Genomic DNA, 27,885 nt, shown 5'->3' with positions numbered 1-27,885 from the left:
TTAGCCAAACTCCTTTCTGTGACCTAGAGAGCACTGTATAATCTAGGTCCCATCTTTCCTCTAGCCAGTTAACTCCTCATCCACTGTGGTTCACACATGGCTTTTTTCTGTTCTTCCAAAGAGCCAATTTGTCTCAGGTTCTTTGCACTTATCATCACCACTTCCTGAAAGATTCTTCCCTCATTTTTTTTTCTTTTCTTTTTTTTTAACACCTACACCACCTGGTATTCCTACATGGTCTCCTATCCAAGTACTAACCAGGCCCAACCCTGCTTAGCTTCTGAGATCAGACAAGATCAGGCACATTCAGGGTAGCATGGCCATAGGCTCTTCCCTCATTTTTATCTCACTGCCTCCTTCACTCTATTTAGGTCTAAGGACAAATGTCAGTTCTTCAGGAAAGCCATCACCATCACCCACACCAAGTAGGCTGCTCTTGCTTTATTTTCATCCCAGAAGTTAAACCACTATTGGAATGTTTTAATGTTTTCTTATTTATTAGTTTTTTTCGATATTCATTCTCTGTTGGATCTGTTATGTTCCATGAAAGTCTTTATCTGTCTTGTTCACTGCTATATCACAGTTTCCAGAACAGCCCCCAACACATAGAAAGTTCTCAATAAATAATGTTGACGAAATAAATCTTGTTTCATCTCCACACCTACTTAAAGCTCATCTGTATCATGGGGATTTCTGGATGCTTTATTACACATTGGGTAATATAGTCTGAATTATCAGTTACAATGATACCCTCAGATCACTGTCAAAACAGTAGGTAGGAAGTGTCATTCGATCCAGTTTTGGAAAGAGGCAAAAGAGCTAAGAGAATGTTAAGGACACAGTCTAATTTCTTGGATAGTTCTTTTAAAACTTTTCCAACAAGATTTAACTAATAGCTTAAAAGAGTGAATCATAATACAGGGGGATCTAAAAAAAGTATAAAGTGGCCCACAAGGATAATATGTGTTTGAAGTCTCATAATTTATTTTTAAAATCCGGGTGAATTTTATATTCTTATCCATTATATATCTTGGCTTGATTTAATATAAAAGAAATTTCCTCTCAAATTATTGAAAAAAAAAATTGTCCTCAAAGAAAATATGTCCTGTTTACCCTGGAAAACCACCAAGAATCCCCAAGTACATATGATCCAAGCTGATTATCATCTAGAAATGATTCTGGAGGATCTTTGAAGAGAACACAGCCCCTACCCTCCTCTTGCTGCCTCGGCCACTTGCCTCCATCTTCATCCCAGGGAGGAAAAACTCTGGAAGACACTTAAGTAAACTGGGAGTCCCAAGGGGTGTTAAGTTTTGAGAAGGAAAAAAATGCTAAAAGTTCTATCTTTCTGCATCACTGTCTTTTTAGACATCTCTTCTAAATGATTTCTCTGCTCCCTTTCTTTCCATGTGTTTGGTGAGGTAAGAGGTACAAAGTCTCCTCACTCCCAAGGAAAGGGACCGTAAAGTGACCATATGACTCAGTTTTCTCAGGACCATCCTTGTTATGACTGTCCTCCTAGCAATATTAATAGTGCTTCTTCTGCATTTGCACAATATATGGTCACTCTAAGGGACGTCTTACCCCAACTTCAAAGGAACCAAGCTGAGGAGTCTTAGATAAGATGGTATAAATCTCTTTCCTGTCCTACTTCAAGTCACCAAGGAAAAGTAGTCCTTGTCACTCAGATCAGTTGTCCATTTCATCCTTTAAAGAAATTACAAAAGCATCTGGGATCCAAATCTTCATTCAAAGCAATGAAGTTTCCTTTGTCTGATATATATCTGTAGTTAGGAGTCTATAATCACTATTGGTTGTTCATTGAAGATTGGGTTCAAGATCCAAGCTATCATGTATATATTCTAATAATAATACTTATGAGAAGACAGAAAAAGCACCCAGGATGGTAAGGATGATTTGAGTTAATTAGTAAAAGTATTTTAAAATAAAATAAAATGCGATGAATGGAAAATCTTCAGTCAGAGATACCACATGAATTTGAATAATCAGCCATTTCAATGACATAGCATTTGAAGGTATGAAAGAGAAAGCCATTATTCCATGAATGTACCAAAAAACAGATTGCTGAGATAGTAATTATGGTGGCAACTGTGGGAAGCATACTAGACCAGTGATCCCAGCTGTGGCCCTCTGAAATCCGTCATCACATTTGTTCTGAAGCCATGCTTTCTGTGGCTGCTCCCAGCCATGACTGAGGACAGCAGACCTACTGTGGGCCTGGAAGATACAGGATTCCTCTGATGGGAAACTTTAGCTTGAGGGTTCCCCATTAACCTTGCCAAAACTTTCTCAGAATTGAAATTTTAAGGACTTTCTTCCTTGTTTTCCTTCCCTCTCTCCTCCACTGGGATCAGCCCTGCTTAGTGGTCTGATAGCCCTCCAGCTTCTTCCAGCTCCCTCTCCATTTTCTCCCTCAAGGGTTTTCTCAACAAATCTCGTGCACATCTACTCCCATCTCGGCATTTGCTTCTCAGAGAACATGAACTAACACAGTAATTCCAGTAGGGATCTATTTGAGGGACGAGAAGAGTTATACCACTTAATACACTTAAGATAATTTGATTCAAGATGAAGAAAAAGATTAATGGGTGATTATAAAAGAAAAAGTTTGACCAGATTTATGAAGGAGCTTTCTAAGAATAGGTAGGTAGTGACAGAAGTGATTGTGATGAGGAGGATGGAGTTGAGAATAATCAGAATCTAAAGTTATTCATTTGTTTTCTGATGCTTCATTAGGTCCAAAGTCCAATTAGAGGATCCGAAACTACTCCATCATTTTTAGCAACATGGGTAGTTGAGTTAATATATGTGGGCTGGACTTTTAAGAGGACTATATATTTTTATTTTGACTCTACAGTCCTTTTAAGAGGACTTTATAGATTTTTTTTTGTTTGTTTTGGGGTATCCTGCAGGGTTTAGGTTTGTAATTTTAAGGTTTTACATAATTAGAAGTATATCAGAAGGTTAATTATTTGCATCAGATATCAAAATGGTTTAGCCTATATCAATGCATTTATTATAAAAACCAAAGTTTACATTTTTATATTCCTTTAAAGTCTCCAAGTATGTAAAACTTTATACCCCCAATGAAATATAGCAATATTTATAAAACTGAATTGAAAATTGTTTGACTTACATGATTATGTTTGAAACTAACATGGACCTTGTGAGAAAAGAAAGGTAACATAAAAACTCTTGTACTGAAGATGAAACTGAGTCTCACAGGAGCTAAATAGCTAACATACATTATGTCCAACCCAGAACCAGGTTGTAGTAGGCAGAATTTCTAGGAATAACTCCTAAGTTTCCACGCCCTAATTCCTGCAATGTCTGAATGTGATGAGATGTCACCATTTCCATACTTATGCTCTGTTATATGTGTAGTTGACCTTAAAAAGAAGATTATCTATGTGAACCTAATCCAATAATGTGAGCCCTTAAAAGCCTTTCCTATGGATGTAGAAGAGAAAAAAAGAAGAGTGAGAGATGGTAGAAGCGAAAGTCAGAGAGATTCAAGGCTTGAAGATGGAGGGGGCCATGTGGAAGGCAGGAGAAGGAAATGAATTCTGCCAACAACCAGTGAGCTTAGGAGGAGACCCAAGCTCCAGAAGAGAACTGCAGCCTGAGCTGATACCTAGATTTTGACCTTATCGGACTCTAAGGAGAGAACCAGCTAAGCTACGCCATGCCTAGACTTCTGACCCACAGGAACCGTGGGCGAATAAATAGGTGTTATTTTAAGCCACTATGTTCATAGTGATTTGTTACACAGTAATAGAAAGCTAATACATGGGTCTTCTTATTTCATCACATTTTTCACCATACCACCAATGCCAATAAAAATAAATACTAATTTGAAAAAGTACAGTACTGAGCTTCTAGTTTTGCTCATTTAATTTGGATTAGAATTTTAGTTTTCTAAGATAAATTTATTTTAGGTCTGATCTCATTTCCTCTGGTTCTGAGCCTGTGGACTTGAATATATCTTCGAGAAGGCAGAACTCTCACTTCCTCATACTAATTGTTTATTTGAAAATATTTCAGGAAAATTATAAATAAAATAATCCAAGAGGAACTTACTGTAAGATTAATATTTCTATCATAGTTTTAAAAAGTTTTAAAACTCTTCTTATAAAATACTTAAAATATCATGGGGATTGTTTGAATAAGTATAGTGGAGAACTACTCTTTTATCTGTTCATTGTACCTCCTTTTGTAAACTCTATTCATGTTATTTTGGGAATGCTCATCTCCCAAGTTGTACCAGGTGGCTCTGAGGAAATGTTCATGTTAGTAAAAAACCCTACTCCCCTCTCTTCTACCCAGGGAATAGCAAATTAGTCTAGAGATGGACAACCTCTCCAGGCAGAGGCAATCAGACCTTCCTCTGATAATTTTTAACTTTTCAGCAAAGAAAAAGTAAATTAATTCATCACTAGTGATAGAAGTTGTAGGATGTAGAACTCAGGAAGTATTGACAGAAATGTTTCTTGCCATGTAGAAGAAGCTAATCTAAGATAGTCAACCCAGAGAAAGAAACAAAAGCAAAAACAGAGATGCCTAATAGTCTTTGACCCCTTGTTTCAGTTGTTCTGGAAGTCCATCTGCATCCCCATTCTTCCCGTGTTTTGATCATTCAGTTCTTCGTGGTATTCCAAAAAAACAGCGTATTTCTCTTTTTACATAAACTAGTTCAAGATGAGTTCAGTCACTTGCAAACAACAGAGATGTGACTCATACAACAGAGAAATTTTATTTCATTTTCCTTGAAAATATTTATCATCGCATAGTGGGAAAAACTTCTAGCAAAGAAAGTCATCCAAGTGTCTCCAGGACAGTGGTGATTCAGCAGGGCTTCCATTTTGATTCCTTTAATGTCAAAACTCCTATTTTAACATCAACTGCCACACTCCCTTGGTTGATTTTGCTCACCACATCAATTACTCTTTGTCAAATTCTTTGCATATACAAAAACTTTTAAGTTATTAATGCTATCTTGATTATAGAAAATTATAACTTGTCAGCATCACATCATAAACATCTATTGGGCTCTTATCTCACTTGTCTAATATATCTACTTTTGAATATTTTTAATTAATACTGAAATTAAATGAGTTTACAAGTGTTACATATTGCTGAAGAGATTTACCAGGTGAGAATGGAGGTAGAATTGGGGGATGTAGATGGAGAAAGAGACAGAAAGAAAGGGCCAGGGAGAGATTCCACTGCTTTCGTTTCATTCCTATTCATATTCTTAAGGGAAAAAATGCCATAATGATTTTAATATATATGGATAATATCAAGTCTATGATTTCTGCACTTTGACATCTAATCACTTGTAAGGAAGAGAGAATAGTGACAAGTATAAACTTGTTCTCATATGATTGGCTAATGTTTCACAAATAAAACCATAGTATGTGCTTTGGATGGTAAGTAATGAAAAACATTAGTCAGACTGACCTTTGTTGAATCTCTGCTCTTTGGACAAGTTATTATAAATTCTCCGAGGTCTTTTTCCTAAAATGGGCTCCACAGAGTATTGTGGTTTAAGATGCAAACTCTGACAACAAACTTTTGGTTTCAGACTTCGGCCTCACCACTCTGACCTTAGACTTTAAACAAGTTGTTTAATAATTCTTGGTCTTGGTTTCCTAGTGCATCTTAAGATAGATAAACAGACAGCAAGTACATACATATATACACACACACACACACACACACACACGTGCATATGTATAAAGGTACTTATACACAGCAGACATGTATAAGAATATTCAAGGCCACATTGTTCATAACAGCAAAATATAAATGAAAACAATCTAAATATCCATCAACGATAGAATAAATTATAGAAAAATTATCCAATGGAATATTATTCAGCAATAACAATGAAAAAACTATAGCTACACTCATCAAAAATAATAAATCTCAAGATAAAATATTGAGAAACTAGTAATTTCTAAAAGAACTTTTACTGTAAATTCCATTTATGTCAAGTTCAAAACCAAGTACAACTAAACCATGTGTTATCTAGGGATACATATATAAGATTGCAAAACTAAAAACAACGTAATGATTTACACAAAATTTAGAATAGTGGTTATCTCTAGAGGTAAGAAGGACATGACTGAAGAGGGTGCACAGGGACATCTAAGGACTGATAAAGTTGAATTCCTTAAACTGAGAAGGGAATATAGGGTGTTTGCTTTCTAATTCCTCTGTAAACTGTACATATATATTTTATGCATTTACATATGATAATTTAAAAAACAAAAATAATAATTACAGTAACTACTACACTTTGAGAGAATCAAATAAGATTATAGATGTTTAGCAACAGCGTCTAGCATATAGTAAGCTCTCAATAAATAATAAGAGCCATAATGATGATGTTATGACACACAGATATTTGTACCCTTAGAAGAAGAAAATACCAAAAAGTACGTCTTCATCTGTTGTATTCCAAGATGCCTGAAAATCTACATTAGAACCACCACAATCCTGTTAGAGAATGAAAATTGATGGTTTTCAACTTTCACTCATCCTACCAGAAGAGATTCTTAGATTCTCAGCTACAGGGGAGAATTTTACTTGGTTAAATATCAGGCATCCAGTGGATATCCATACTGATAAATAAGAAGTGTGTAATTCCTGTTATCAGAGAATTAAGCCCAACTTTTAAAGCAAAAAATGTTGATTAATATCTACCTCTTAGTAGAGAAAATAATAAACTGCAGATCATGTATTGACTTCAAACTATTCTAGCCAGGGTCTATTCTAAGAATAATATAATCATAGAATTAGTAAAGCATCTTAATCATCATCTCATTTAGCTATTTATCAATAAAAAATAAAGCTCAGGGAAGTTAATTGACTTCTTCAAGGTCAACAGTGAGTTTGTGACAGTGTCAGGACTAGAACACAAGTTAAGATGGAGCTGCAGAAAATGTTCTACTTTGGGTGTTCACCAGACTAAACAGAAGGGAGTGGGTGGGAGTAGAAGGGAAAGTGAGTAAAACAAAATATGGGAGATTAAGCATTTAGTTCCTTTAGGAAGAGCCTAGAAGCTGAAATCCGTTGAAGCCCAACACACTGCTTTTTGGATAACACTTCTGAATGAACTTTTTTTAGGCCAAATTCCTGGAAGAAAAACAAACTCAGCTAATTCTAATAGCAGATGACATCTCATGTGCAATTTCAGAGAACTCAGCACCCTCAATCTCACCCTCATCTCTATCATCTGCATCTAATCCATTTGATGGGCAAAGAATACTTGCTCTTACTTAACTATTCTGCTTTTGAATCATGTTTATCCCTAGTCAATCACCAATCTAAGGCTAACTTTATAAGTATTCCCTCAATAAGTACTCACAGGAAGCTATTAGTGATAAAGGTTCAAGACTAGGCACTAGGAATTTGACGAAAGTGTTTAACAGACTCCATTTTCCCTGTTCAATCAGGGAGACAGTAATTTATTCAAAAGAAAATTAAACCAACCAGAAGTAACTCTGTACAGACTAATCTCCCTAACTCTTATGTCATAAGGACAATTAAATAAAAGCTCGTAAAGAACCTTTGCTTGCTTCAGGCCCTTATCAGCTCAGGCCAGCTGATAGGGAAAGTAAGTCTTATGGCTGAACTCTTGAACCAGGAAAGAATCTGTCCAAAGTTTCTGTCAGGTGAAGTGACCTACAAAAGTACTCCCATTCCTTGGCTTATCTTTATGACCAAAGAATGATTGCCATTTATTTGTTCTATGCACTTGGAAAATATGATTAAATTGCTAAAGCTGTCCCAAGAGAGAGGATTTTTTCTGGAGAAAAAAAGAAAAAGAATCCTCTACATGCAAGGTTTAATAAATGGAAAGGTAGCTTAGGTGATTCAACTATGCCTTTGATGGGGGTAGGGGGTTTGGGGGAGGTCTGATGTATAGTGGGTTGGGAGCTTTTTTAAAAAGCAAAAATTCCTCTAAACAGAAACCAGACCCTTCTCTAACTTTTACATTCTAATTTGTTGTCACTCCACTATGTTTGTAGTAGCCCATAACAAAAAAAGTATGACCTCATCAGTTATTTAGTCACTGCCATTCGCCAATTTGATGGATTTCATGGGAAATTCCCATTATAGGGGAAATTTCTAAATCACAAAACAGCTCATATTTTTGATTCTTTACAAATGAAAAAGTTGAATTGCAATCAAGGTATAGTAAGTACTTTCTCTAAAGGAATAATTCAGTGTTCAAAGCCAAGTTTAATCTTCCCCCTATGCTAAGTTGGAGAACTGCGACCAAGCTGTGTGAGCACCCAGGGATCTTATGCACTGGTATAGCTTAACTAGTTTATAACTTCAGAGACTGATGGCAAAAGGCAGAGTTAATAGCAATCTGTTAAATGACCAAGCAATGGGCATAGACAGGTGTTCAAACAATTAGAGAAATACTCCTTTCTCAAGTGATTTATTGTCTGAAACAGAATTAAATGGAGCACCCACTTTATCTAACAGCAACAGTCAGTTGACAAAAGCTGTTCAATCAAATGCCAACCTCCATAACCCATTAGGAGATATTCAAAATGTAGCATAGAAAAAAGTAACTTTTCAAAAATTAATTATATTTATAAAAAAGAAAGAGAAGGTACAAGTAAATAAATAACACTACATCTATCAAAGTCACAACAATTTTTTAAATTAATCTCAGAAATTTTTTTAGTTTAAAGAAAATTATTTGAAAAAACAAATATTTTTATTATCAGAAAAAAATAGGTTTAGGGGTTGTCTGTTAGTTTCTTTGCTTTTAGTTAACTTTCTCAATCTGTTTTAATTAACTTTCCTACCAAGAATCATTTTGTCTCTCAGACCTTGACCCAGCAATAAATTAAAGTCCTTAAACAGAGATATGGAATGCCTTATCTAATAATGCCTTATCTAATAATGCCTTTCTCTGTCTTTCAAAGTGCATATTGTCCCTCCAAAGGAAATTCACCATGAAACTAAATGGTGCAGTCAATAAGTACATCATATGGAGATCCCCCTGGCTGCCTGAAGACCACATCACAGCACCAGTTAGTCATCCTTTATAAGAACCAGCAAACTGTATGTGTAGTTACAGGAGAAAGCAACCTTAGGTCATCCTCCCAAGACCCCCGATATGAAAGGAACAATCACCTAGTACACACAAACAATCATTGTAATTCCTGGGACAAGGGCTTGGAGTGTGGGAAAGGAAGCTCAGCATGGAATTAGAAAGCTGGAATTGCAAGGTAAGAGATCTGAAAGCTTCAAGAGGAGTCTGTTTTGTTTGTTTTTAGTCTAGACTGAGAGTGCAAGGTCTTAGGAAATATGCTTTAGGTTAGAAGACACCCTGAGGTTGTTTTCTTTCTCCACTTAGAGCCCTGTGTAATAATGCACATGCCAAGGCCTGCATCGAAAGTTGACTAATGACTATAGAAATTCCCTCTCTTTCTCTACATATTCAATCAGTAATCAAGGATGACTGCCACCAATTTCTTAGGACCTCCTCCACATCTCTCACTCTTCTCATACCTTCACTATCTCAGATATCTCAATATTTCTCACCTGGATCAGAGCAATTATCTTCTAGACGCTCTCTCTGCTGCCAGCCCCTGATCCATATTTCATACTGCTTTCTAACGAGCAAGATTGGCCATAGGACTGGCCAGTATAAAATCCTTTAGTGGCTTCCAATAGCCTTAGGGTTAAAATCCAGACTGTCCTAGTATAGGCTCTGATAAAAGAACTACCTTGGTTCACATCCTGTTTTGCTATTTACCAATTTGGGCAAATTTCTTAACCTCTTTGATCTTCAATATCCTCATCGATAAACTGGGATAACAACAGTACGTCTTCAGAAGTTTCTTGTTAAAATTCAATGAGATTCTCCTTTTAAGGAGCTTAGCACTAATAAGCAGTGGAGCTTATAGTTAAAATCAAAGCCCACCATATTCCAAATCTGGTTTTCTTATGACAACACTATGTTGCTGCCTTTATCCCACTTTATTTCCAAAAAGATTGCCACAACAGTGTTTCTGGTGTCACATGCTTTTCCAAAATCTTGCCCCTTCCCCATTAAGGGGTAAAATCTATGTCTCATCCCCTTGAACCTGAGCAAGACCTTTTGACTACCTCAATTTCCAAGGCTAGGTCATAAAAGGCAATGTACTTTCTGTCTGGCAATCTCTTTTGGAGCATGTACCTTTCGAGGCTATAGCTTCCATGTAAGAAATTCAGCTTTCTGAAGCTGCCATGCTTGAGAGACCAATAGTGTTAAAAGATCACAAAGACATAGAAGTGTATGAGGAGCCTCAGATGCTCAGCCATCCTTCAACCAGGCCCAGTGGTCACTGAATGAAACATAAAGGAATTGACCCCTCCGAAGCCCTGCCAAATTACAGATTCGTGGGCTAAATAAACAATCATGATTATTTAAGACACTAAATTTCGGAGCATTTTGTTATTACTTAGAAAACCAGAACACCCACAGAGATCTCCAAATCTGTCTGATCACTTTCATTTTCCTCAACAAGACACGTTCCATGGCTTTGTATATGTAGCTGCCTCTGCCTACAAATCACCACCAGCACACATATACCCTCATTTAAAGAGTTGCTTTGCTTTCAAGGTCACACCGTAGGTAGTTTCTGTTGTACTTTTTTAGTCATAGTTAGTCATTGTAGTTTTAGTCATCTTTCCCCAAATCTAGAAGTGGGTAACTATGGACCCAAACTTCAAGTCAAATATCTTGGCTTAAATGTTTTGTTCATTGCTCCTAGGCTGTAGGACTTAGTATCTCCAGACCTCTGTTCTTTGAAAAAGAAGTAATAGCCAACCCCCTATGGTATTGTAGGTATACATTCATAGCTTCTAGCAAAGTTCCTGGTATTCAATGAGTTTGATACATGTTGCTGTTATTAGAGCACCAGTAATGTTGCATCACAACTATCTATTTCTGTTTCCTTTTCTGAATAAGAACATTGTGTCCTCAATGCCTGGCACCTAAATATGTAAAAAAATATTTTTGTTAAATGAATAAATGAAAGAACAAACAAATGAATGAATGAGTGAGTGAATGAATGAATGAATAGACACATATATTCTAGCTTCCCTTCAATTCGTTATATCAAGCATGTAAGAGAGGTAGGATAAGAGAGATCTCCAGTCCTAAGAAAAGCAGTTCTAGTGCTGGCTGCATGCTTTTCTTCATGTTAGATCTAATTCTTCTCTTTTTTCCTAATAGTGTTATAGTACCACAGTCATTATTTCTGAGACTCTTTCATTCCCAAAGCCATGCATAGGGCATCCTCATTTGGCCAAGTGAACCCTTTTGCTCTTGACAATCTAAACCAAATGGTAGGACTATAAGAAAAGCCAGCGCCCAAATCAGATGGCCTCCACTACAGATTCCCTTTTCTAAACATTTTATAGCATGCCATCTAGATGCCTGACCTTGCCAAGTAATTAACCCAGTTAATCTTTTGCAATATCTGTCTTCTTTATGGACTCCATGATATGGCCATGCCATATAGTAACAATGCTGAAGAAGGGATTCTGCTCTTACTGACAAGCAGGTTTATGCTGTACTAAACAAATAATTTACCTCTTGCATAATATTCCCCACTGATTTCTGCTCAATAGAGAGAAATTGAGAGAAATTATTAAATAGCAACGAAACTTTGATTAATAGGATGAGAAGACATACTGTTTACCTAATTTTCATTTTCACCATAGAATTTACTTTTGTGCATGTTTATCCATAAAATTCTCATTTATAACAGACAGCAATCTATGGATATGCTTACTAAGTTTTAATAACTGCCATTGGAATTCAATGCTACCCCAGGATATCAATGTTTTTCCAGTACATCTTAATTTCAATATCCAGAAAACCCAATGCACCAAGGGTCCTTCAGTATGCCCTCTTGCCTCAATTTAAATATTTTTTTAAATAAGTAAAAGACAGAATGTTAGCTGCACTAGCCTTAAATTGATTTAAAAGAAAATACAGAGTTAGTCTTATTGTTTTTACTATTGTATGCTTCTTATAAGTGTAATCATTCCTGCATTCTTTCTGTTTGAAGGCCACAGAATGCTGAGGGTTAGAAAAATTTTTGAGGCATGGCACCATCTTTTCTGATTGGGCAGCAGCTCTCGAACGATGTGAGCCTTTTGCAGTTGACTCACCAGAGGGCAGCAGCTTTGCAGCTTGATGTCAGCAGGCAAGAATGTCAGACACTTCTCTCTGCCAGCTCCCCCTCCCCGTCCCAAACCCTCAGCAGTAGCCCAGAATTAAGCAAAGCTGTTTGGGTTAGCCTCTGACCAGCCTCCTGGCTATGCTTCTTGATGCCCTGGTTACTATGCTCCAGCAAAAAAAAAAATCCCCACTAGATCTCAGCAGGGGAATGCTGAACTCTTTCAGTTATGTGTCTCTGGAAATACCAATATAGTTACCCAATTAAGGTGTGGATATTTGGAGGATTGTGTATGGTTTTCTGGATGCCTCTCCACAAAACGCGCGCGCACACACACACACACACACACACACCCCTTCTCTAGGAGGAAAATATCAGAATTCAGAAAGAAATCTGTAATAGGCACTATCAAAATTTCTAGATTCTAAGTGGATAGTGTGCAGTTTGTACCCCTAGTGTTTGATCTTCTTCAATTCCCCCCACATTTCTGACTGTTCCAACTGAAACTCAGATGAGAGCTAAGACCATCCCTAAGATCCTTGTACACTAACAGCTTTCTGAGAGGGTTGGCTTCCTGATGCTCATTAGACATAGCAGTGTTGCCTGCCCACCCCACCCACCAGTAGCTAACCTAGCTCTATGAGTACCTATTTTATATATTATCTACTTTCATATCTCTTTTCCTATTCTCTGCAGAATCTTAGTTCTAGTTTAAGTTTTAGTTTTAGTCTTAGTTTGTAGTTTTCACCTTTTAGATGTTTTTTTTGTGGTTTTAGGCAAATGAAGCAGTAAGCAGATGATAGATTGTATACCCAGTTAAGGTAATCATGGCCAAGGTCAACCAAGCAATTAAACCAGTATAGTTAAGCCAAGGTGAAATTGATGAATCACAGAAACTAAGTCTGCTCTAATTCACTTTGCTAAAGTGTGAAGATCCAGGGTTCAGGGCTATTTGATTCCCTTGGTGCACTAAGATTTGAGGCAAGACAGCCCTCTCTGGTCCTCATTCCATTTGTTTATCCTAATGAATGGCACCAGCCTCAACTCCCTCTTCTGTTTGAATGTCCTCCAGGATTCTCCAGTCTTGTTACCGTAGCAGGCTAAATTGAGGCTTTTAAAGAGATATGTCCAAGTCTTAATCCCCAGAACCTAGGAACGTGGCTTATTTGGAAAGAGTTAAGGATATGGAAATGAGAACATCCTGGATGATCCAGGTGGGCCCTAAGCCCAATGATAAGTATCCTTATAAGAAACGCACAAAGGAAAGACACACGGAGAAGAAGACAAGGCCATATAAAAATGGAGGCCGAAATGGAGTGATATAGCCCCAAGCCAAGAAACTCCTGGCACTGGAAAAGGTGAAGAGCAGATTCTCCTCTGGAGCCTGTGCTGGGAGCACAGCCCCTGCCAACATTTTGATTTCAGACTTCCTGCCTTCAGAACTGTGAATACATTCTCAGGAACCAGGTTTGCAGTAATTTGTTATGGCAGCCATAGAAAACTAATATAGTTACAAACTCGAACGCCTTACAGAAATCATGTGAGTATTGAAATAAACAAGCACTCTAGGTAGGGAAATTATGGTTTTAACATCCCATATAATTTGTCATTACTGAAACTGATCATCTCAAAGGCTGGGAAACAACACAAGAGGTCTATAGTAAAAGTGAGAACAATGCCCTAGTCAAAAGAAGTCTCCATCAATCAGATCCACCTAATTGTTACTATGAAAAAACATGAGCCCAGTGTGGCCACACCTTCCCACTCTTATTGATTTTTATATTAAATCTCTGGCATTTTAAGCATTGGTTCAAAAACCCAACAGGTCAACTGCACTCTGTGGACCCAATCAAATGTGTTTGAGAGCTAAATTGTAAATACAAGTAGCCAGTTGCAGCCTCTGGAGTCCGCTGACCACCTAAGAATATTTAAGGTACGTGCCACAGACAGTTCATGACAGAACCAAGAACAGAACCCGGTTTTCTCTTACTTTATTTAATCCAGGCTGCAAGCCCAGGCCGCTTTCATTCAGAATCTCCCTCATCCTTGGTACAGGCAGAGTGAAATATTTTGTTGAAACCTATGGTAGTGTATCTCCCTCTCTTGTCTCAGCCTCTCCTCTTATTTTCTCTATAGTAGTTTGATGTGGACCCTGACCATTTAGTATCTAGAAGTCATGTGTATTGAAGAGGATTAAGGGTAGAGACTTTGCAAAGCAATGCATGATTACTTTAGAAGGAAAAATGAAAGGAAACAAACTATTCACCAGGGAGAATTGAAAATCAAAAGCCATCTTTCTGTGCTTATTTTATCACAGAACATTAAAATATATTTTACTAAAAGGATTGGTATTTAGGTTAGATAAAACTTAAGATATAAAACTGAGACATAACTTAATATTGACATAGCTTCTGTATTTAGCTTACTAAAGGTTGCTACTTCTGTGATCAGTTACCACATATCTAGAGCTACCTAATTCCCAGTTTCTGACAGTGCATATTCTTGGGAGCACTGTAGAGTAAGACATAGTTCAGCTAGATTGAATTATTCAGTCTGTCTATGAAGGTGATTAAGAAGATAGTAATGAGCTCTGAAAGTTCTACAAAAATGAAAGAAATACAAAGATTTATATTGTAACTCTTGGATAAGTACCCAGTGAGGAAGGTTGTAATCAGCTTTCGTAATTGATCCCTGTGTTAGCATGGAAATACTCTGAAAATAAGTGTGAATGGGAATGGTGATTAACTAAATGGGCATGAGGGATTTTACTGGGATGATGGAACTATTGTGGTGATGGTTACACAACTCAGTAAATGTAGTAGAAATTATTGGATTGCTAACTTAAAATGAGCAAACTTATAATATTTAAAAGTTATTTTAAAAATTTAGAGAATCAGTAAAGGAATAAAACAAGATCCATAAAACATTCTCTTTTAATAACCAATCCTTCGACAAACTTGCCAATTGTTCCTACCGAATATCTTTTTTTTATCTTTTTACATACTTCAAGTATATAATACCTAATTCAAAATATAGCATGTACAAAGTAGAACACAATGAAGAATTTTCTTTCCACTGTTTCCCTCAGCCACCCAATGTCCTCCCTGAAAGTAATCAATGTTAACAGTTTCTTGTGTATCATTCTAGAGACACTTTATGTATCTCCAAAAATATATATGTGTGTGTTCTATCCCCTGACCACCACACACAAACCCTTTTTTTCCTGCAACTTTTAACATATTTTTTTCCTGCGACTGTGACATTACAGTTTTCTGCACCTTTCTTTTTTTTACTTAATAATCAATATCATACCAAAATCTAAATATTGCTCAAATCTTTTCTTTTTCTCTTTTCTGTCCCACGGCCAGAGAACTGGGTAAAACCCCCACTTCCTCTTTCCTGGGCCATTGTATTTCATCAAGTTTGAGATGCCATCAGTTATAACATTGTTCTTTGGGGACCATTAAGAGAGAAAAATGTTGCCAATTAAATTATGACAAAGCATTGATTGTAAGATGCATCTCAATTTCAGAAAAAAAAAAACCATAATGATAAAAAGTGCACATATATGCACAAACATATAAACAGTAAAACATGGTATTATAACATTCTCCAACCAAGTCTCCAACATCAAACCTGGCTTCCTTTCAATTCGGTCTCCTGCCAGAGTGATTTTTCTAAGCTCTAGGTTTAATCTTTTCATTCCTCTACTTTAAATCCTTTATGGTTTCCCATTGCTGCAGGATGGAATCCAAATAACTTAGGGTGACACAGGAGACCCTTCTCTTTTCTGACCTCATTTCTCTCCACAAACCTATGCTCTAGACATGCCCAGCTCTGGACTATTTCTCAAAAATGTAGTGCTCTTTCAAAACTTTGCATTTTTGTACATGTTGTTCCCTCTGCCTGGAATACACTTGACCCTCTTTCCTCCTAGCCAAATACCATTTGTCTTCTAAGATTCATCTCTGGGAAAACTTCCATGAACTTCCTGAATTCAATTAAATGTTCTTTCTGTACTGCCACCCTCACTGTGCTTAATTCCATCAAAAGCACAGTCTTATCTAGTATTAGGCTTCATTGTTTCCTTGCCTGTCTTCACTACTCTTATTTTTCTTGCATCACAAGGGATTGCCACAGTGCCTAGGTTATGGTAAGCATTCAATAAATATTTATTGAACAAGTGTGTACTTTGGCCCTGGATGTAATAAACATATCTGCAATAATGAAGGTGTGGTCAGCTCAGTACAGGGGAAAGTACACTGTGTCTGAAGTCATAGAATGCCAGTTATGGGCTCTGACACATCTAACCCTCTGATCTTAGTTTGGTCAGTTAATGTTTCCAAGACTTGGTTTCCTCGACTAAGAACATGAACAGTATTACCTACTAAAATGGCTGTGCAAGGAATTAAACGAGGGAAGCATCTGAAATAACTAGCATGGAGTTGGTGCTCTAAATACAGTAGATTTATTAGAGTGGCTGGAACATCTTACGCCATCAAACAGCTTTTATGTACCCTGAAAGCAAACATACCACTGACACTTATCAGACTGTTTTTATTTTATTTTATTGTTGAAAAGGTGATACATACCATGTTTAAGAAATCAAGGTGATAAAAAACACATACACTCAATTATTGCCTGTGCCATTACCCCAGCCCCTGTAGGTAATCACTTTTAATGTTTTCTTTCAGATACTTCTCAAATACAAGCTTGTGTAACTACATATTATATTTCCCATGAAATCATAAGAAAGCTGCAAACAGCACCAACACACAGACTAGTAAGTCTTTAGCACTATGTTTTCTACCTATTTTCATCATGTGAATGGCATGGTCCCTAGTGAGCCTTCTCCCTTAAAAGAAAAGGTTGTTTTCAGAATTTTAAACAGGTTCCACTTGGGGGCTGTGGCTCAGGTACAGAACAAATTCTGTATCTCTTTAAGGCTATATCTTTAGACATAGACTTGTTTTATGTGTTTAGAAATTAAGAGTTGGTAGTATAAGGAGATATATTGGGCTTTACAGATAGTTATTATTCTTTCAGTTTTGTTGATCACATAAATGATAATGTAACAAGTTTAAGATTATTAAAAGTTTAGCAAAATGTGGATATTCTAATAATAGATCTTTGTTTCATTGGCAAGTTTAATTATGGCCCAGGTTTCTCATGTTCTCTCTCTCTTTCTCTGTTCTCATCAACCCCCTCATGCCCCCCGACCCCATCCAGCATTCATCACCTCAGTTGGTGACCTGAAATTCTTAAAACCCTCACATGAATGGCCTCGGTTTAGTCACTATGCTCTCCATTCCCAAATCCCTGACTGCCCACCACTTTTACTGAAGTTCTCCACTTGGACAGGAAAACAAACTAATCAGGAGAAATCTAATGAGCCAGTCGGCATAGACAGCAGATCGCCATCTCATGCCCAATAAATTACTGTCTCTCTAACCCTGTTTGTCATGTATATACACTGCAGAAAATTTAGCAGGAAGATGAAGAATGGTCTGGGGAAGAGAAAAGAAACTTCTGATGGTCTTAGATGGTGATGGAAGCATGGGATTGTGTCTGACCACATATGCCCAGAAAAGTGGGAGCCTGAGTCAGTCCTCTTCACTGTAGAGGCCACAAACACTGCAAACGAGCAGGAAAAGAAAAATAAGTTCAGGGAGCTATTGCACTGGATCCAAAATATTAGTGGTGGGAGGAGAAGGGGAGTAGGAGGATTAACGAGGCAATCAAATGAAGCACATTTACAGCTGATTTCTCAAAGGATCGTAAAGACATTGACACAATATATTTACTATTTGGTATCTGAGCCAGAATAACAGGGTAGTCTGATGAATGAATGAGCCAGAGATGGCCAGGTGGAGATAGGCGGAGGGAATAAGACATGCAAAAGCACTAAGGCTCTAAGTCTTGAAATAACAGGGTATTTTAATAACTCGAGATAGTTCCATGTGAATGGAGATGGAATACCAGAGAGACAGGACCAGTATCATGATGAGAGACAAGATGAGGTTGTAAAAATGGCCAGAGCCAGGTGATGAAGGACTTTGTAAGGTCATGCTATGGATCTTAATATTTTAACTAGAAGACTCTACTGGGAGCTACTGTCAGAATTTAAACAGGGAATAACAAGATCAGAAATAAGTAATGGGAAGGCCACTCATAGTATGTAGATCATAGATTTGAGTGCTGCTTCCACAGCACCTACCATACTACAGTGTAATAGGCATTCATCTGTCTCCATACTAAACTGTAAGCTCAATGAGAGCAGATATCATGTCTGAATTCTCATTATTATACTTAGTGCAGTGCCTAGCACATAGTCATGAATGAATGAATGGATAGATGATGGGTATCCAATCTCATTCATTTTTTGTCTCTAATGCTTATGCAGTACTTAGCAAATGTAGGTAATTCATAAAGATCTGTTGAATAAATTAATAAATGTAGACTTCTGCCCCATCCTCCAGACTTACCTCCCAACATTCTCAATGACTCATGGCCTTATAACAATAAAATTATACAATTTACCCAAATTCCTTTTATCGTTTGTGTCTGGTATGCTGTTCCCTCTGATTGGAATTCCCTACCCCTAATTCCTGCCTAAATGGCAGTTATCTCAACACTCAGCTAGGTTTTACCCACTTGGAGGGAGCCATTTGTAATACTAATACCTTCTACCATCATGCTGACTCCTCCTGGTCCACTAGCTTTCTGGCTCTGATTGTGTACCTTCTTCTCATTTTACATAGTTTTAATTACATTCACCACATTTTGTGTTCTAATTTGTTTACATACAGCTCTAGATTTTGAGCTTCTAGAGGGCAACGACAGTCACATTTTGCTTCCTTAACACCCATCCCAACCTAGGCCTTGATCATAAGGGACACACAAATAATGTGTTTATGAATGTTGTCTACTTTTTGAAACTACTTATATTTTATCACTTCTGGAGTTATTAGTGTCATAGTTTATGCTCCAGTGTGTTAAGTAGTTCTTCCTTTTTGTAGTCCAAAGTCATCTCAGGCTACCTTCAGCATGTGCCCTGGGAGTTGGTGAATAATTCTGTGTCCACAGAATCCATTGCCTTTGTTATTTCTCCTCTGTCCTCTCACCTTTCCTACAGATAAGAGAGTTCTAAGTCTGATGAGGTAGCCCCTTAATCATCTTTTTTGTGTGTGTCCTTCAGATCCTATCTTTATCCAAATTATCCTATGGGATGCTTACAGAGGCAAGAACCAAACAATATTCTAGGGACAAACACAAGTCTCCTATCATTGTACAAATGAAGGGTAATGTATTTTTGTTTCATTTTCAAAATGTTTCCAGTGATGCTCATGATTTTTTTTTTTTTTTTGGCTTTTGAAGTAAATGCAATAGATCGAATCAGAATGTTTGTAATCACCTCTTGGTTGCCTTCTTTTCATAAACAAGAGTTCAAAACCCAGTACAGTGTTTCCCACTCTGCACCCTCCTCAGTGTCTTTTTTCCTGATTGTGATCATGGCCACCTACCACCCTCTGCCAGAGTTTCTTCCAATCCTGGTTACCAGTGTCCTATTCAACAAGATACAGTGTATAACTTACTCCTTCCAACTAAATACATGAGAAAAAAAAAAAAAACCTAGAAACAACTGCTTTTCTTTGTTTTCTCTAAAATTAATGATTTTCCACTTTGCTAATTTCTGCTTTCATGATTTAATAATTATTGCTATTGTAATTAATACTTGTAGAGTACTATATGTCAGGTACTGTTCTAAATTATTTATATTATATACATAGTCATTTAATTTATCGCAAAATTCTTATGACATTCATATCATTATTACCCCTATTTTACAAATGAAGTGACTGAAGCACAGAGGAATTGAGTATATTTTAACCCATGAAGTCTGACTTTTGGCCTAGAGCTGGGGTTTGGTGGAGAGGGAGGGAAAGAGAAAAGGCAGAATTTTATTTGAGCCTTTCCATTATTAGCCGTGACTTTGGGTGAATTGCTTAACTTTAATTCAAACTTGTTAAGCCTCAGTTTTGACATCTGTAATATGAAGACAGAAATAAGAACCTCACAGTTTATTGAGGGTAGTAAATAATCGTGCATGCAAAAAATATCTTACTGACTGAAAGTACTTAGATATTTCTCTCTCCCCTCCACCCAGTTAGTTCTCTACCTTTAAATTGTCACCACCATTTGAGAGCCACAATCAGAAACTATACAATTTACCTCCCAGCCCTGTCCTGTACCAGCTGTATGAAATGAAGCTCCCATTTTCTTTACTGCAAACTAGCAATCATAAAACTCATTGTAATATTTAATGAGATCTTGTTTGAAAAGCAATTAACGCAGTGCCTGGCATATGGTAAGTGCTCAATAAATGACAGCAGCTATAATGATGGTAGTGATAAAGAAGAGGAGGGATTATGAAGGGTTACAGTGATAATGTTTTCAGCTCAGCTTTTCCTTCCCACCTAAAAAAACTGCCATCTACCCTCCAGCGCTGTAAGAAATAGAAAAGCTTGTCACTGTTACTTCCTTGAGGGAGGGAAACTCCTTGATTCTCCAGAGACAATCCTTAAGCACAACAGTCTCAACATTCTAGTGCATAAAAATATCTGGAACATTTATTAAAGTTTCCGATATCAGGGAACCACTGAGAAGTTTAGTCAGAAAGCCATGTGGCCCAGAGAGCTACACTTTGAGTTGGCAGCCCTGGAAATACACTAAAAGACACTGGCCTGGGATTAAATGAGCATAGTTATTGCCTTGAACCAAGATTATTTCTAAGAATCTAAATGAGATTTTTAATGAGATTTAAGATTGAATTTTGCTTTAAGGAGATTATTTATAGAAAAATATTTATCACTGCTTGCCAATTCAAAGCATATGTTCAAATATCACACAGTTTAGTTCTAGAGAATACAATAAATAACAAAATAGACACTCCATTGACAAATGTATATGTGTGTATATGTACGCATACATATATACACATGTGAGCATTGATCTCAGCAGTCTGAAGTATCCTTAAAAGAATTTTCAGTCTACTTTCATTATCTAATAGACTAGTCTTAAATTCCTATTGCTGCTAGACTATAGATGGTATCATCAAATATTTACCTATTGTTACATGAAGGATAATAAATATGTGTTTTCTGTAACTCTGAAAGGGCAAACTTTGTTTTAGTCAAAATATGTTTCTCATACACTCATCAAGAATGTTTTAATGCACGTCACAAAGTTCACTCAATGAACGTCTTCAATATTAGTAAAGAAAACATATGCATGAATAGTGCCACCTCATAAATTAAGAAAGCGAGGGGGGAGAATTTATATTTCCACAGACAACAAAGACGACAAAGAAAAGCAACATGATAATTTAATGGTCATCAAATAGGTTCTGGGACCAAATCGCTAAACCATGATCTGCCATCAACTAAATTTGGTCAATCTTGGTTCGCTTTGAAGAAAAAGAATTTTCATAGATAAAAAGTGAAGTTTTCATAATATTTCACTTGTGGCCATTATTATGGTTTTCACAGTATTATTAAGAAGTTAAATCTAAAATCCTTCCAAAGACAAATTTAGCTCACAACTTAATAAGCAGATAAACTCAGCTTTATTGATCTTAAAAAATTTTTTTGAGACATTTGATAATTTTTCAATGTCTCTGGCCAAGCCTTGAGTAAACTAGAAACTAAAGGAAAATTGCAGATGTCTCTTACTATAAACCGAGTAACTCCACTTGGAGATAAAGAACATCTCACCGTTTATAAGGTTTTTCTAACGTTTGTTATGTAAAGAATTATGATGAATATCACCAATTCCAAATCTCCTCTTCAACATTATTTTCTTTGATCAAGTACTTTTAATCCAAACAGTCTTTGCAATGTTTAGAAGAAACATATTTAAATTTAACCATGTACAAACGGTTGAAATTAACTATTGGCTCAACGCCAAATTCGAAGAAAAAATTTTAAGAAGCTTAGTTGTTTATGATTTTCTTAATTTCATAGCTTATTACAGTTTTTTCTGAAAATTCTTGTGCATCTTATTACATCTTTAATGCCTTAGTCTTTAGTTAAATGTTTGTAATATTAACTTTTGAAATTAGAGATTAAATTGGTCTACTTCATCTTGCTACTCATTGTATGACCTTTAAAGGAAGAGTTATTTGGCTGGAAAAAAAAGTGGGGGGGGCTTTTTTTAAGGATTAATGGGCTGTCATAAATTAGAATCATATGCTATCTTTGTTCAGTTGACAATGTAAGAAACAGGTGCCTATTGGGTTTATCTTTGGTTTAACAAGCAGGTGTGCGGTATGCCACTATTGCTGATCCATTCAGACACCCAACTTTAGACAAAGACAATCCAAAATCCATAGTCATTTTGTTTATTTTAGCTAAGGAACCCTTGTGAACTCCACCCAGGCCTGGGAGTCTGCTTGCCCAGAAACAATTTTACTAGGTACATTCAGTGGTGTTTCAAAGTTCACAAAGATAACTTTATAGGATTGGCTGATATTCTTTTTATAGAGCTTGACCTCATCCCTTGAAACCTACTGAAAGGCAAGATAAGTATAATTTATAACTATTCAAAGTAGATGTTCAGGGGAGAGTAATTCTCTAGTTTAGTGCATTTAAATTAACACACTACTCATACTTATACACAGACATATTCAAAAACCCTGTTTCGGATTCAACCTAAGTTTGCACCCAACTGAATTGCATGATGAATTGTAGGAAGACACATGTAAAATATAGAGAATGTTGATTCTTAGCTGAGGGTCCATCGGCTTTCTGATCATGTGTGCAAAATTCTGTGTGTGCGTGTGTGTGTGTGTGTGCATGTGTGTGCAATTGTACATTTTCTTGAGTAGAAGTACTGTAGATTTCCAGAAATTCTCAATGGGTCATATAATTCCAAAAAGTTAAAAGCCACTGGCATGAAGAGAATAATAAGTTACAATTTGTTTTTGCTTTAGTAACAAGTATAACAAAATATTGCAAGATTAGCTTCTATGACCTTTCATAATCACATCAATCCAAAGTTGATCTTACACCTTTCTCTTCTCCTTGGAGATACTTTGAGCCCCACTCCAGCAGGCATTTATTGCTCAGGAGGCCAGGCCCTTGAGAAGACTCTCTGACTAGGTCAGTTCTAGGAGCAATCAGAGGCCTGGTGGAATACCAGATGATTTTAGATGGTACAGCCATGATATTTAGATAAATTCAGATAGTAACAGATATCTCTCTTGACATTCTCTTTTATTTCTTCTTCATGTGGCAAGGAATAGATTCAGTTGGTGTTGGGATTATTTTACCAATTCCGTTAGACTCCCTAGTCTTTCCTTTCAACAGAGAGAATGAGCCTCAATCTCAGTCTTTACAAGAAACTATATCTGGTAAAGATTTTATAAAATATTTTATTCATGGTATTATAATTATATTCTATTTAAGGCAAATAATTTGAAAATTATACCAATATCATTGTCAAATTATAGTCAATGAGGAAATTAGTTTTAAAATAAATGTATTTAATTTTTAAAAGAGATAACATAAAGTAAAATATTTCTATTAGCACAGATGATACAAAGATATGACAAAATCATAAAACTGGCATGTAGATTATAGAAATGTAAGAAATAGCAGATTTAAAAAAATGCTAATCAAATCATACTTTTTTAATATAAGATTGACAGTCTTTTGGAAATTTTAATTTACTTGGGACAAATTTCATAATTAGCAATAGAAATTTCTACTAAGTATTTCTGAAAAATAAGTACAAATAGTGAGAAATGGCTTTAGCATTGATTAGTTAGAATACTTTCAGATGCTTCAATAGAAAATACAACTAAAAGCATCTTAAATAATGACTGTCTTCTGATGGTTCCAGAGTAGGTTCAGTTAGTCACTCCCTGACATCATCGAGAACCCAGATTCTTTCTATATTTTCCTCTGCCATCTTAGCATGCTAGTTTTGTCCTAAGCTTTGTTCTCTCATGATCTCAAGATAGCTTTCATGGCACCAACTCCTCACCCAACAATGACCAGATTCAGGATAATACGAACTACTGTTTTTTGTCTCTTTGGAGAGCAAAGGAAACTTACCTAAAATTTTCTCACATTTGCCTTCACGTATCATAAGCAAGGTTGTACCTTGTGCTTATAATTAAAAATGAATTACCAGGAAAAAATGAATTTACCAGGATTGCCTTAGTGTAATCCCTATTCATCCCCTAGGGCTTGAGGGGAACCAGTGAAGATCATGGGCTTAAATAACTGAATGATGTTGGTGTTCTCTTGGCTAAGAAGTATGACAAGAATGACTATTGGGTAGGCACACAATATTTACCACTAGCTTTAATTAATCAAGTTTTTAACAAGTCTAGGGTTGCAAAAAGGCTAAGCATTAATGTTGAAGAAAAATTGTATTTCAGTGTCACAAATAAGTATAGAAACCTGAGCCATATTGACAAAATACACACATAAGACAGTAGTTTGAAAACTAATAGTTTTTAAGGGTCCAAATAGAGTAAACGCTCAAAAAAAATTATCTCAGCAATTTAAAAAACGTTCATTAACTGATAATCATTCTCCCTTATCCCACCCCTCCTCTGATCTTGTGAGCAGGAAAAAAGACACACAAGGACAAAACTCAGGGTAATAAAAAAGAGTTGTTGTTGTTGTTGTTGTTGTTAAGAATTTTATATTTTCTTTAAAACTGCAGAGTTGTCTCATGAGGAAAAAGTATAAACATTATTCGGACTTTGTTAGACTTTTTTAAAATTTTAACTTACATGTGAAATATGTCATGGGGCTTGTCAATGTTTTAAGCTGGCCCTGACAGGTAACTTTAGCACCAGTAAATAAGATAGCATATAAATCTCCAACTCACCTTTCTCAAGTTACTTGTTTTCTAAATGCTTTCTAAGCATAATTCTTGGCTTTATTCCTCCCTCAAGAAGGAATGGAATCAAATAAATGAGTGAATCAGCATTTGGACTAAGACATGAGGAGACAGGAAAGGCCATTAAACAAATATTGAAATATCGATTGAACACCTAATTGATGTCAAGTTCTTTTTATTTATTCTGATTTTCATCAAAGCAGTAACTACAATACAGACATTTCATTCTGATTTTAAAGATGTAAAATTGAGGATCAATAAAGGGAGTGATTTGCTAGAGTTACAAAGCTAATAAATAGTAGAACAAAGATCTGAACTCAGGTCTTTCTGACCCCAAATCCCATGTTCTTTCTATTGAACTATCCTGCCTTCTGAGAGTCACTGTACCCAAATACCAAAGGACAGAACTAAGAGATTATGAAACGAGATTAAAAGAATAGGCTAAGAGATATAGAAGAAGAATAGAAAAACAAGAGGCAAAAACAAATCTAGGCAACAAATAGATATTTAATACACACTAGAGCCCAGGCATGGAATAGAAAAGAGACTGGGATACCTGCTTAACATGGTGGGGGAAGGGAAAGAGGTCAAGAATTAATACTGACTCCAGTATACTTTGAGATCTAAAGGGAGGGGCTTTTTAAATGTTCCTTGGTGTGAGGCCAAAACAGAGTAGGTGTGGCTTGGACTTGGGGATAAACAGGCACACCTGGGGAAGTAGGAATGCACTTGGCAGGGTAAGGTTGTCTTTTCATGACTAAGTACGATTTTGCTTACCTTGCACTTATATAGATCTGGGGGCAAACTCTAGCTACCTAACTCTGAATTCTAGTAACCAGAGTTTATTGAGGATTACTAAAACTATGATAGTGCCACCATATGTAAAATACTTCTGGAAAAGTGGTTGCTCGAGTAGCATTTCTTCTGTTCTCATACCAAAAAGCTTGGCTACTGTTTCCTGAGTTGTCATCTGGGTATCACTGTTATCTTGGATATCTGTCACTTATGGAGATTAAATATCAATATTACAATTATCGTTCCAGATGATACCACACAATTTCCGCTATGAGACACATTTTATGCAAAAGAATGCAATTTATTTAAGTGTATCAATTTTAACCTGCTAGCCTTCATAATGGCATACGTATTTTTCACCAGCCCTGCTCATACTTACCAATGCTACCAGCAGACATGGCAGATGTAAGCATTTATTCAAACCTAAAGAAAAATACTGTTAGTGCTGAGACATATTTTTAGCCTGGGCTTACAAAGAACCTATTTTAGTTTCAACCCAAAGTTGGATATGTTCCACAAATCAAGTTGGAAAAATCTCAGGAGGCCAAATCATGCAACAGAACATCCAGATACAGAAAACCAATGCCTCACCCTCTCTACCTCCTTTCTCTGAGAGTACAGAAAATGTAGACTACTCCACATGTCCCTGGACAAAAGTCAAAGGTAACTTGATTGTCCAATCCTACTGATCCCTGGAAAATGTACATAAACTTGTTTTACTAAATATAATTACCAAGCACCCCATTTCTCAAAAAACATTGAACAAATTTCTCTAAATAAATTTTTCTGTATTTAAACATACTGTGGAATTAGCCTGCAATAGTCACTGGAGGTAGATTGTGTTGCTTTTTTACAAAGGTAATATGAAGATTGTCTGCCTGATCTAGTAACAGTTCTATTGTCAAACAGTCCCAAAGCTCTGAGGCTAGGGTTAAAACAGTCTCAAGTTCAAATCCTGACTCAATAATTTGATTCCGCATTACCTTGGGCAAGTTCTATAACCTCCCTAAATCTCTTCTTCTAAAGAATATGGATAATAAATTTTACTTTAACAAGTTGTTGGTTTGAATCCAATGAGATGGTGCAAATAGTACAACAAAACATGACTCTAAAAAAATTATAAAAAATGGTAACTTAAATTTAAAAAGCAAGAGATTCAATCAAGGGTCAGAAAGGGAATGTACTGAAGTATATTGTACTTATGCAGAGCAATTATTTGATTATTGAAAGAAAATAAATGTTTGGGTATTTTTGAAATTCCATGTAAAACAGAGAGCAACTGCCTTCCAAATACCAATGACCTCCAAATCTAAATCTGTAGCCTTGACCTCTACTCCAAGCTTTAGACTTTGAGATTTAGCTTCCCACAGGAATGGTTCATTTTAACATATCTGAAACTGAATTCAGCATATTACCCTTCAAAATTATTGTTACTTCCTAACTTAGTGGAGGGTATGCACAGAATTCTCAAACATGGATGTTGTTCCCAAATCCTCCCTCTCTCATGTTTTACCCTGAACATCTAAATCAAGGATGACAGAGTTGTGGTTCTTGAACCTAGCAGAGCTTCAGAACTAGGTGCTTTGTAAAAATACCAAGCTCTACCCCAGAGTCTAATTCAGAAGGCTTGAAGTATGCTATGAAAATCTGCATTCAAAAATAATCAAAACTTCCACAGAGAATGATGCTCGTCAAGAAGTGGAGCCTTCTTACCAGATCTCCTATCTGTACCTTCCTCCCCATTCCCCTGAAGTTCCCTTGCTTCAGATCCTCCTATCTCTCTTCTTGAATACTGAAATCACTCCATAAGCAGCCACTCTACATCCCGTCCCTCTGGACCCTGCCCCGTTTAATCTATCCTTCCATTGCTTCCAGGTTTATTTTTCTGAACTCAAGCTTTAGAAAAAAACATGTCTAAATTCCTGCTTCCCTAATTACCAGGTTAATGACC

The 27,885-nt window shown here is 36.4% G+C and overlaps 1 pseudogene; it reads right to left on the bottom strand.

The window, feature by feature from the left end:
- Positions 1 to 209: 209 nt before the first annotated feature.
- Positions 210 to 328, bottom strand: LOC118601244 (annotated as a pseudogene).
- Between the last annotated feature and the right edge of the window lie 27,557 nt (positions 329 to 27,885).

The sequence above is a fragment of the Rousettus aegyptiacus genome, unplaced genomic scaffold, assembly GCF_014176215.1.
Source record: "Rousettus aegyptiacus isolate mRouAeg1 unplaced genomic scaffold, mRouAeg1.p scaffold_m13_p_3, whole genome shotgun sequence".
In the NCBI taxonomy this organism is placed as follows: Eukaryota; Metazoa; Chordata; class Mammalia; order Chiroptera; family Pteropodidae; genus Rousettus; species Rousettus aegyptiacus.
This window is presented reverse-complemented; position numbering and strand designations above follow the sequence as displayed.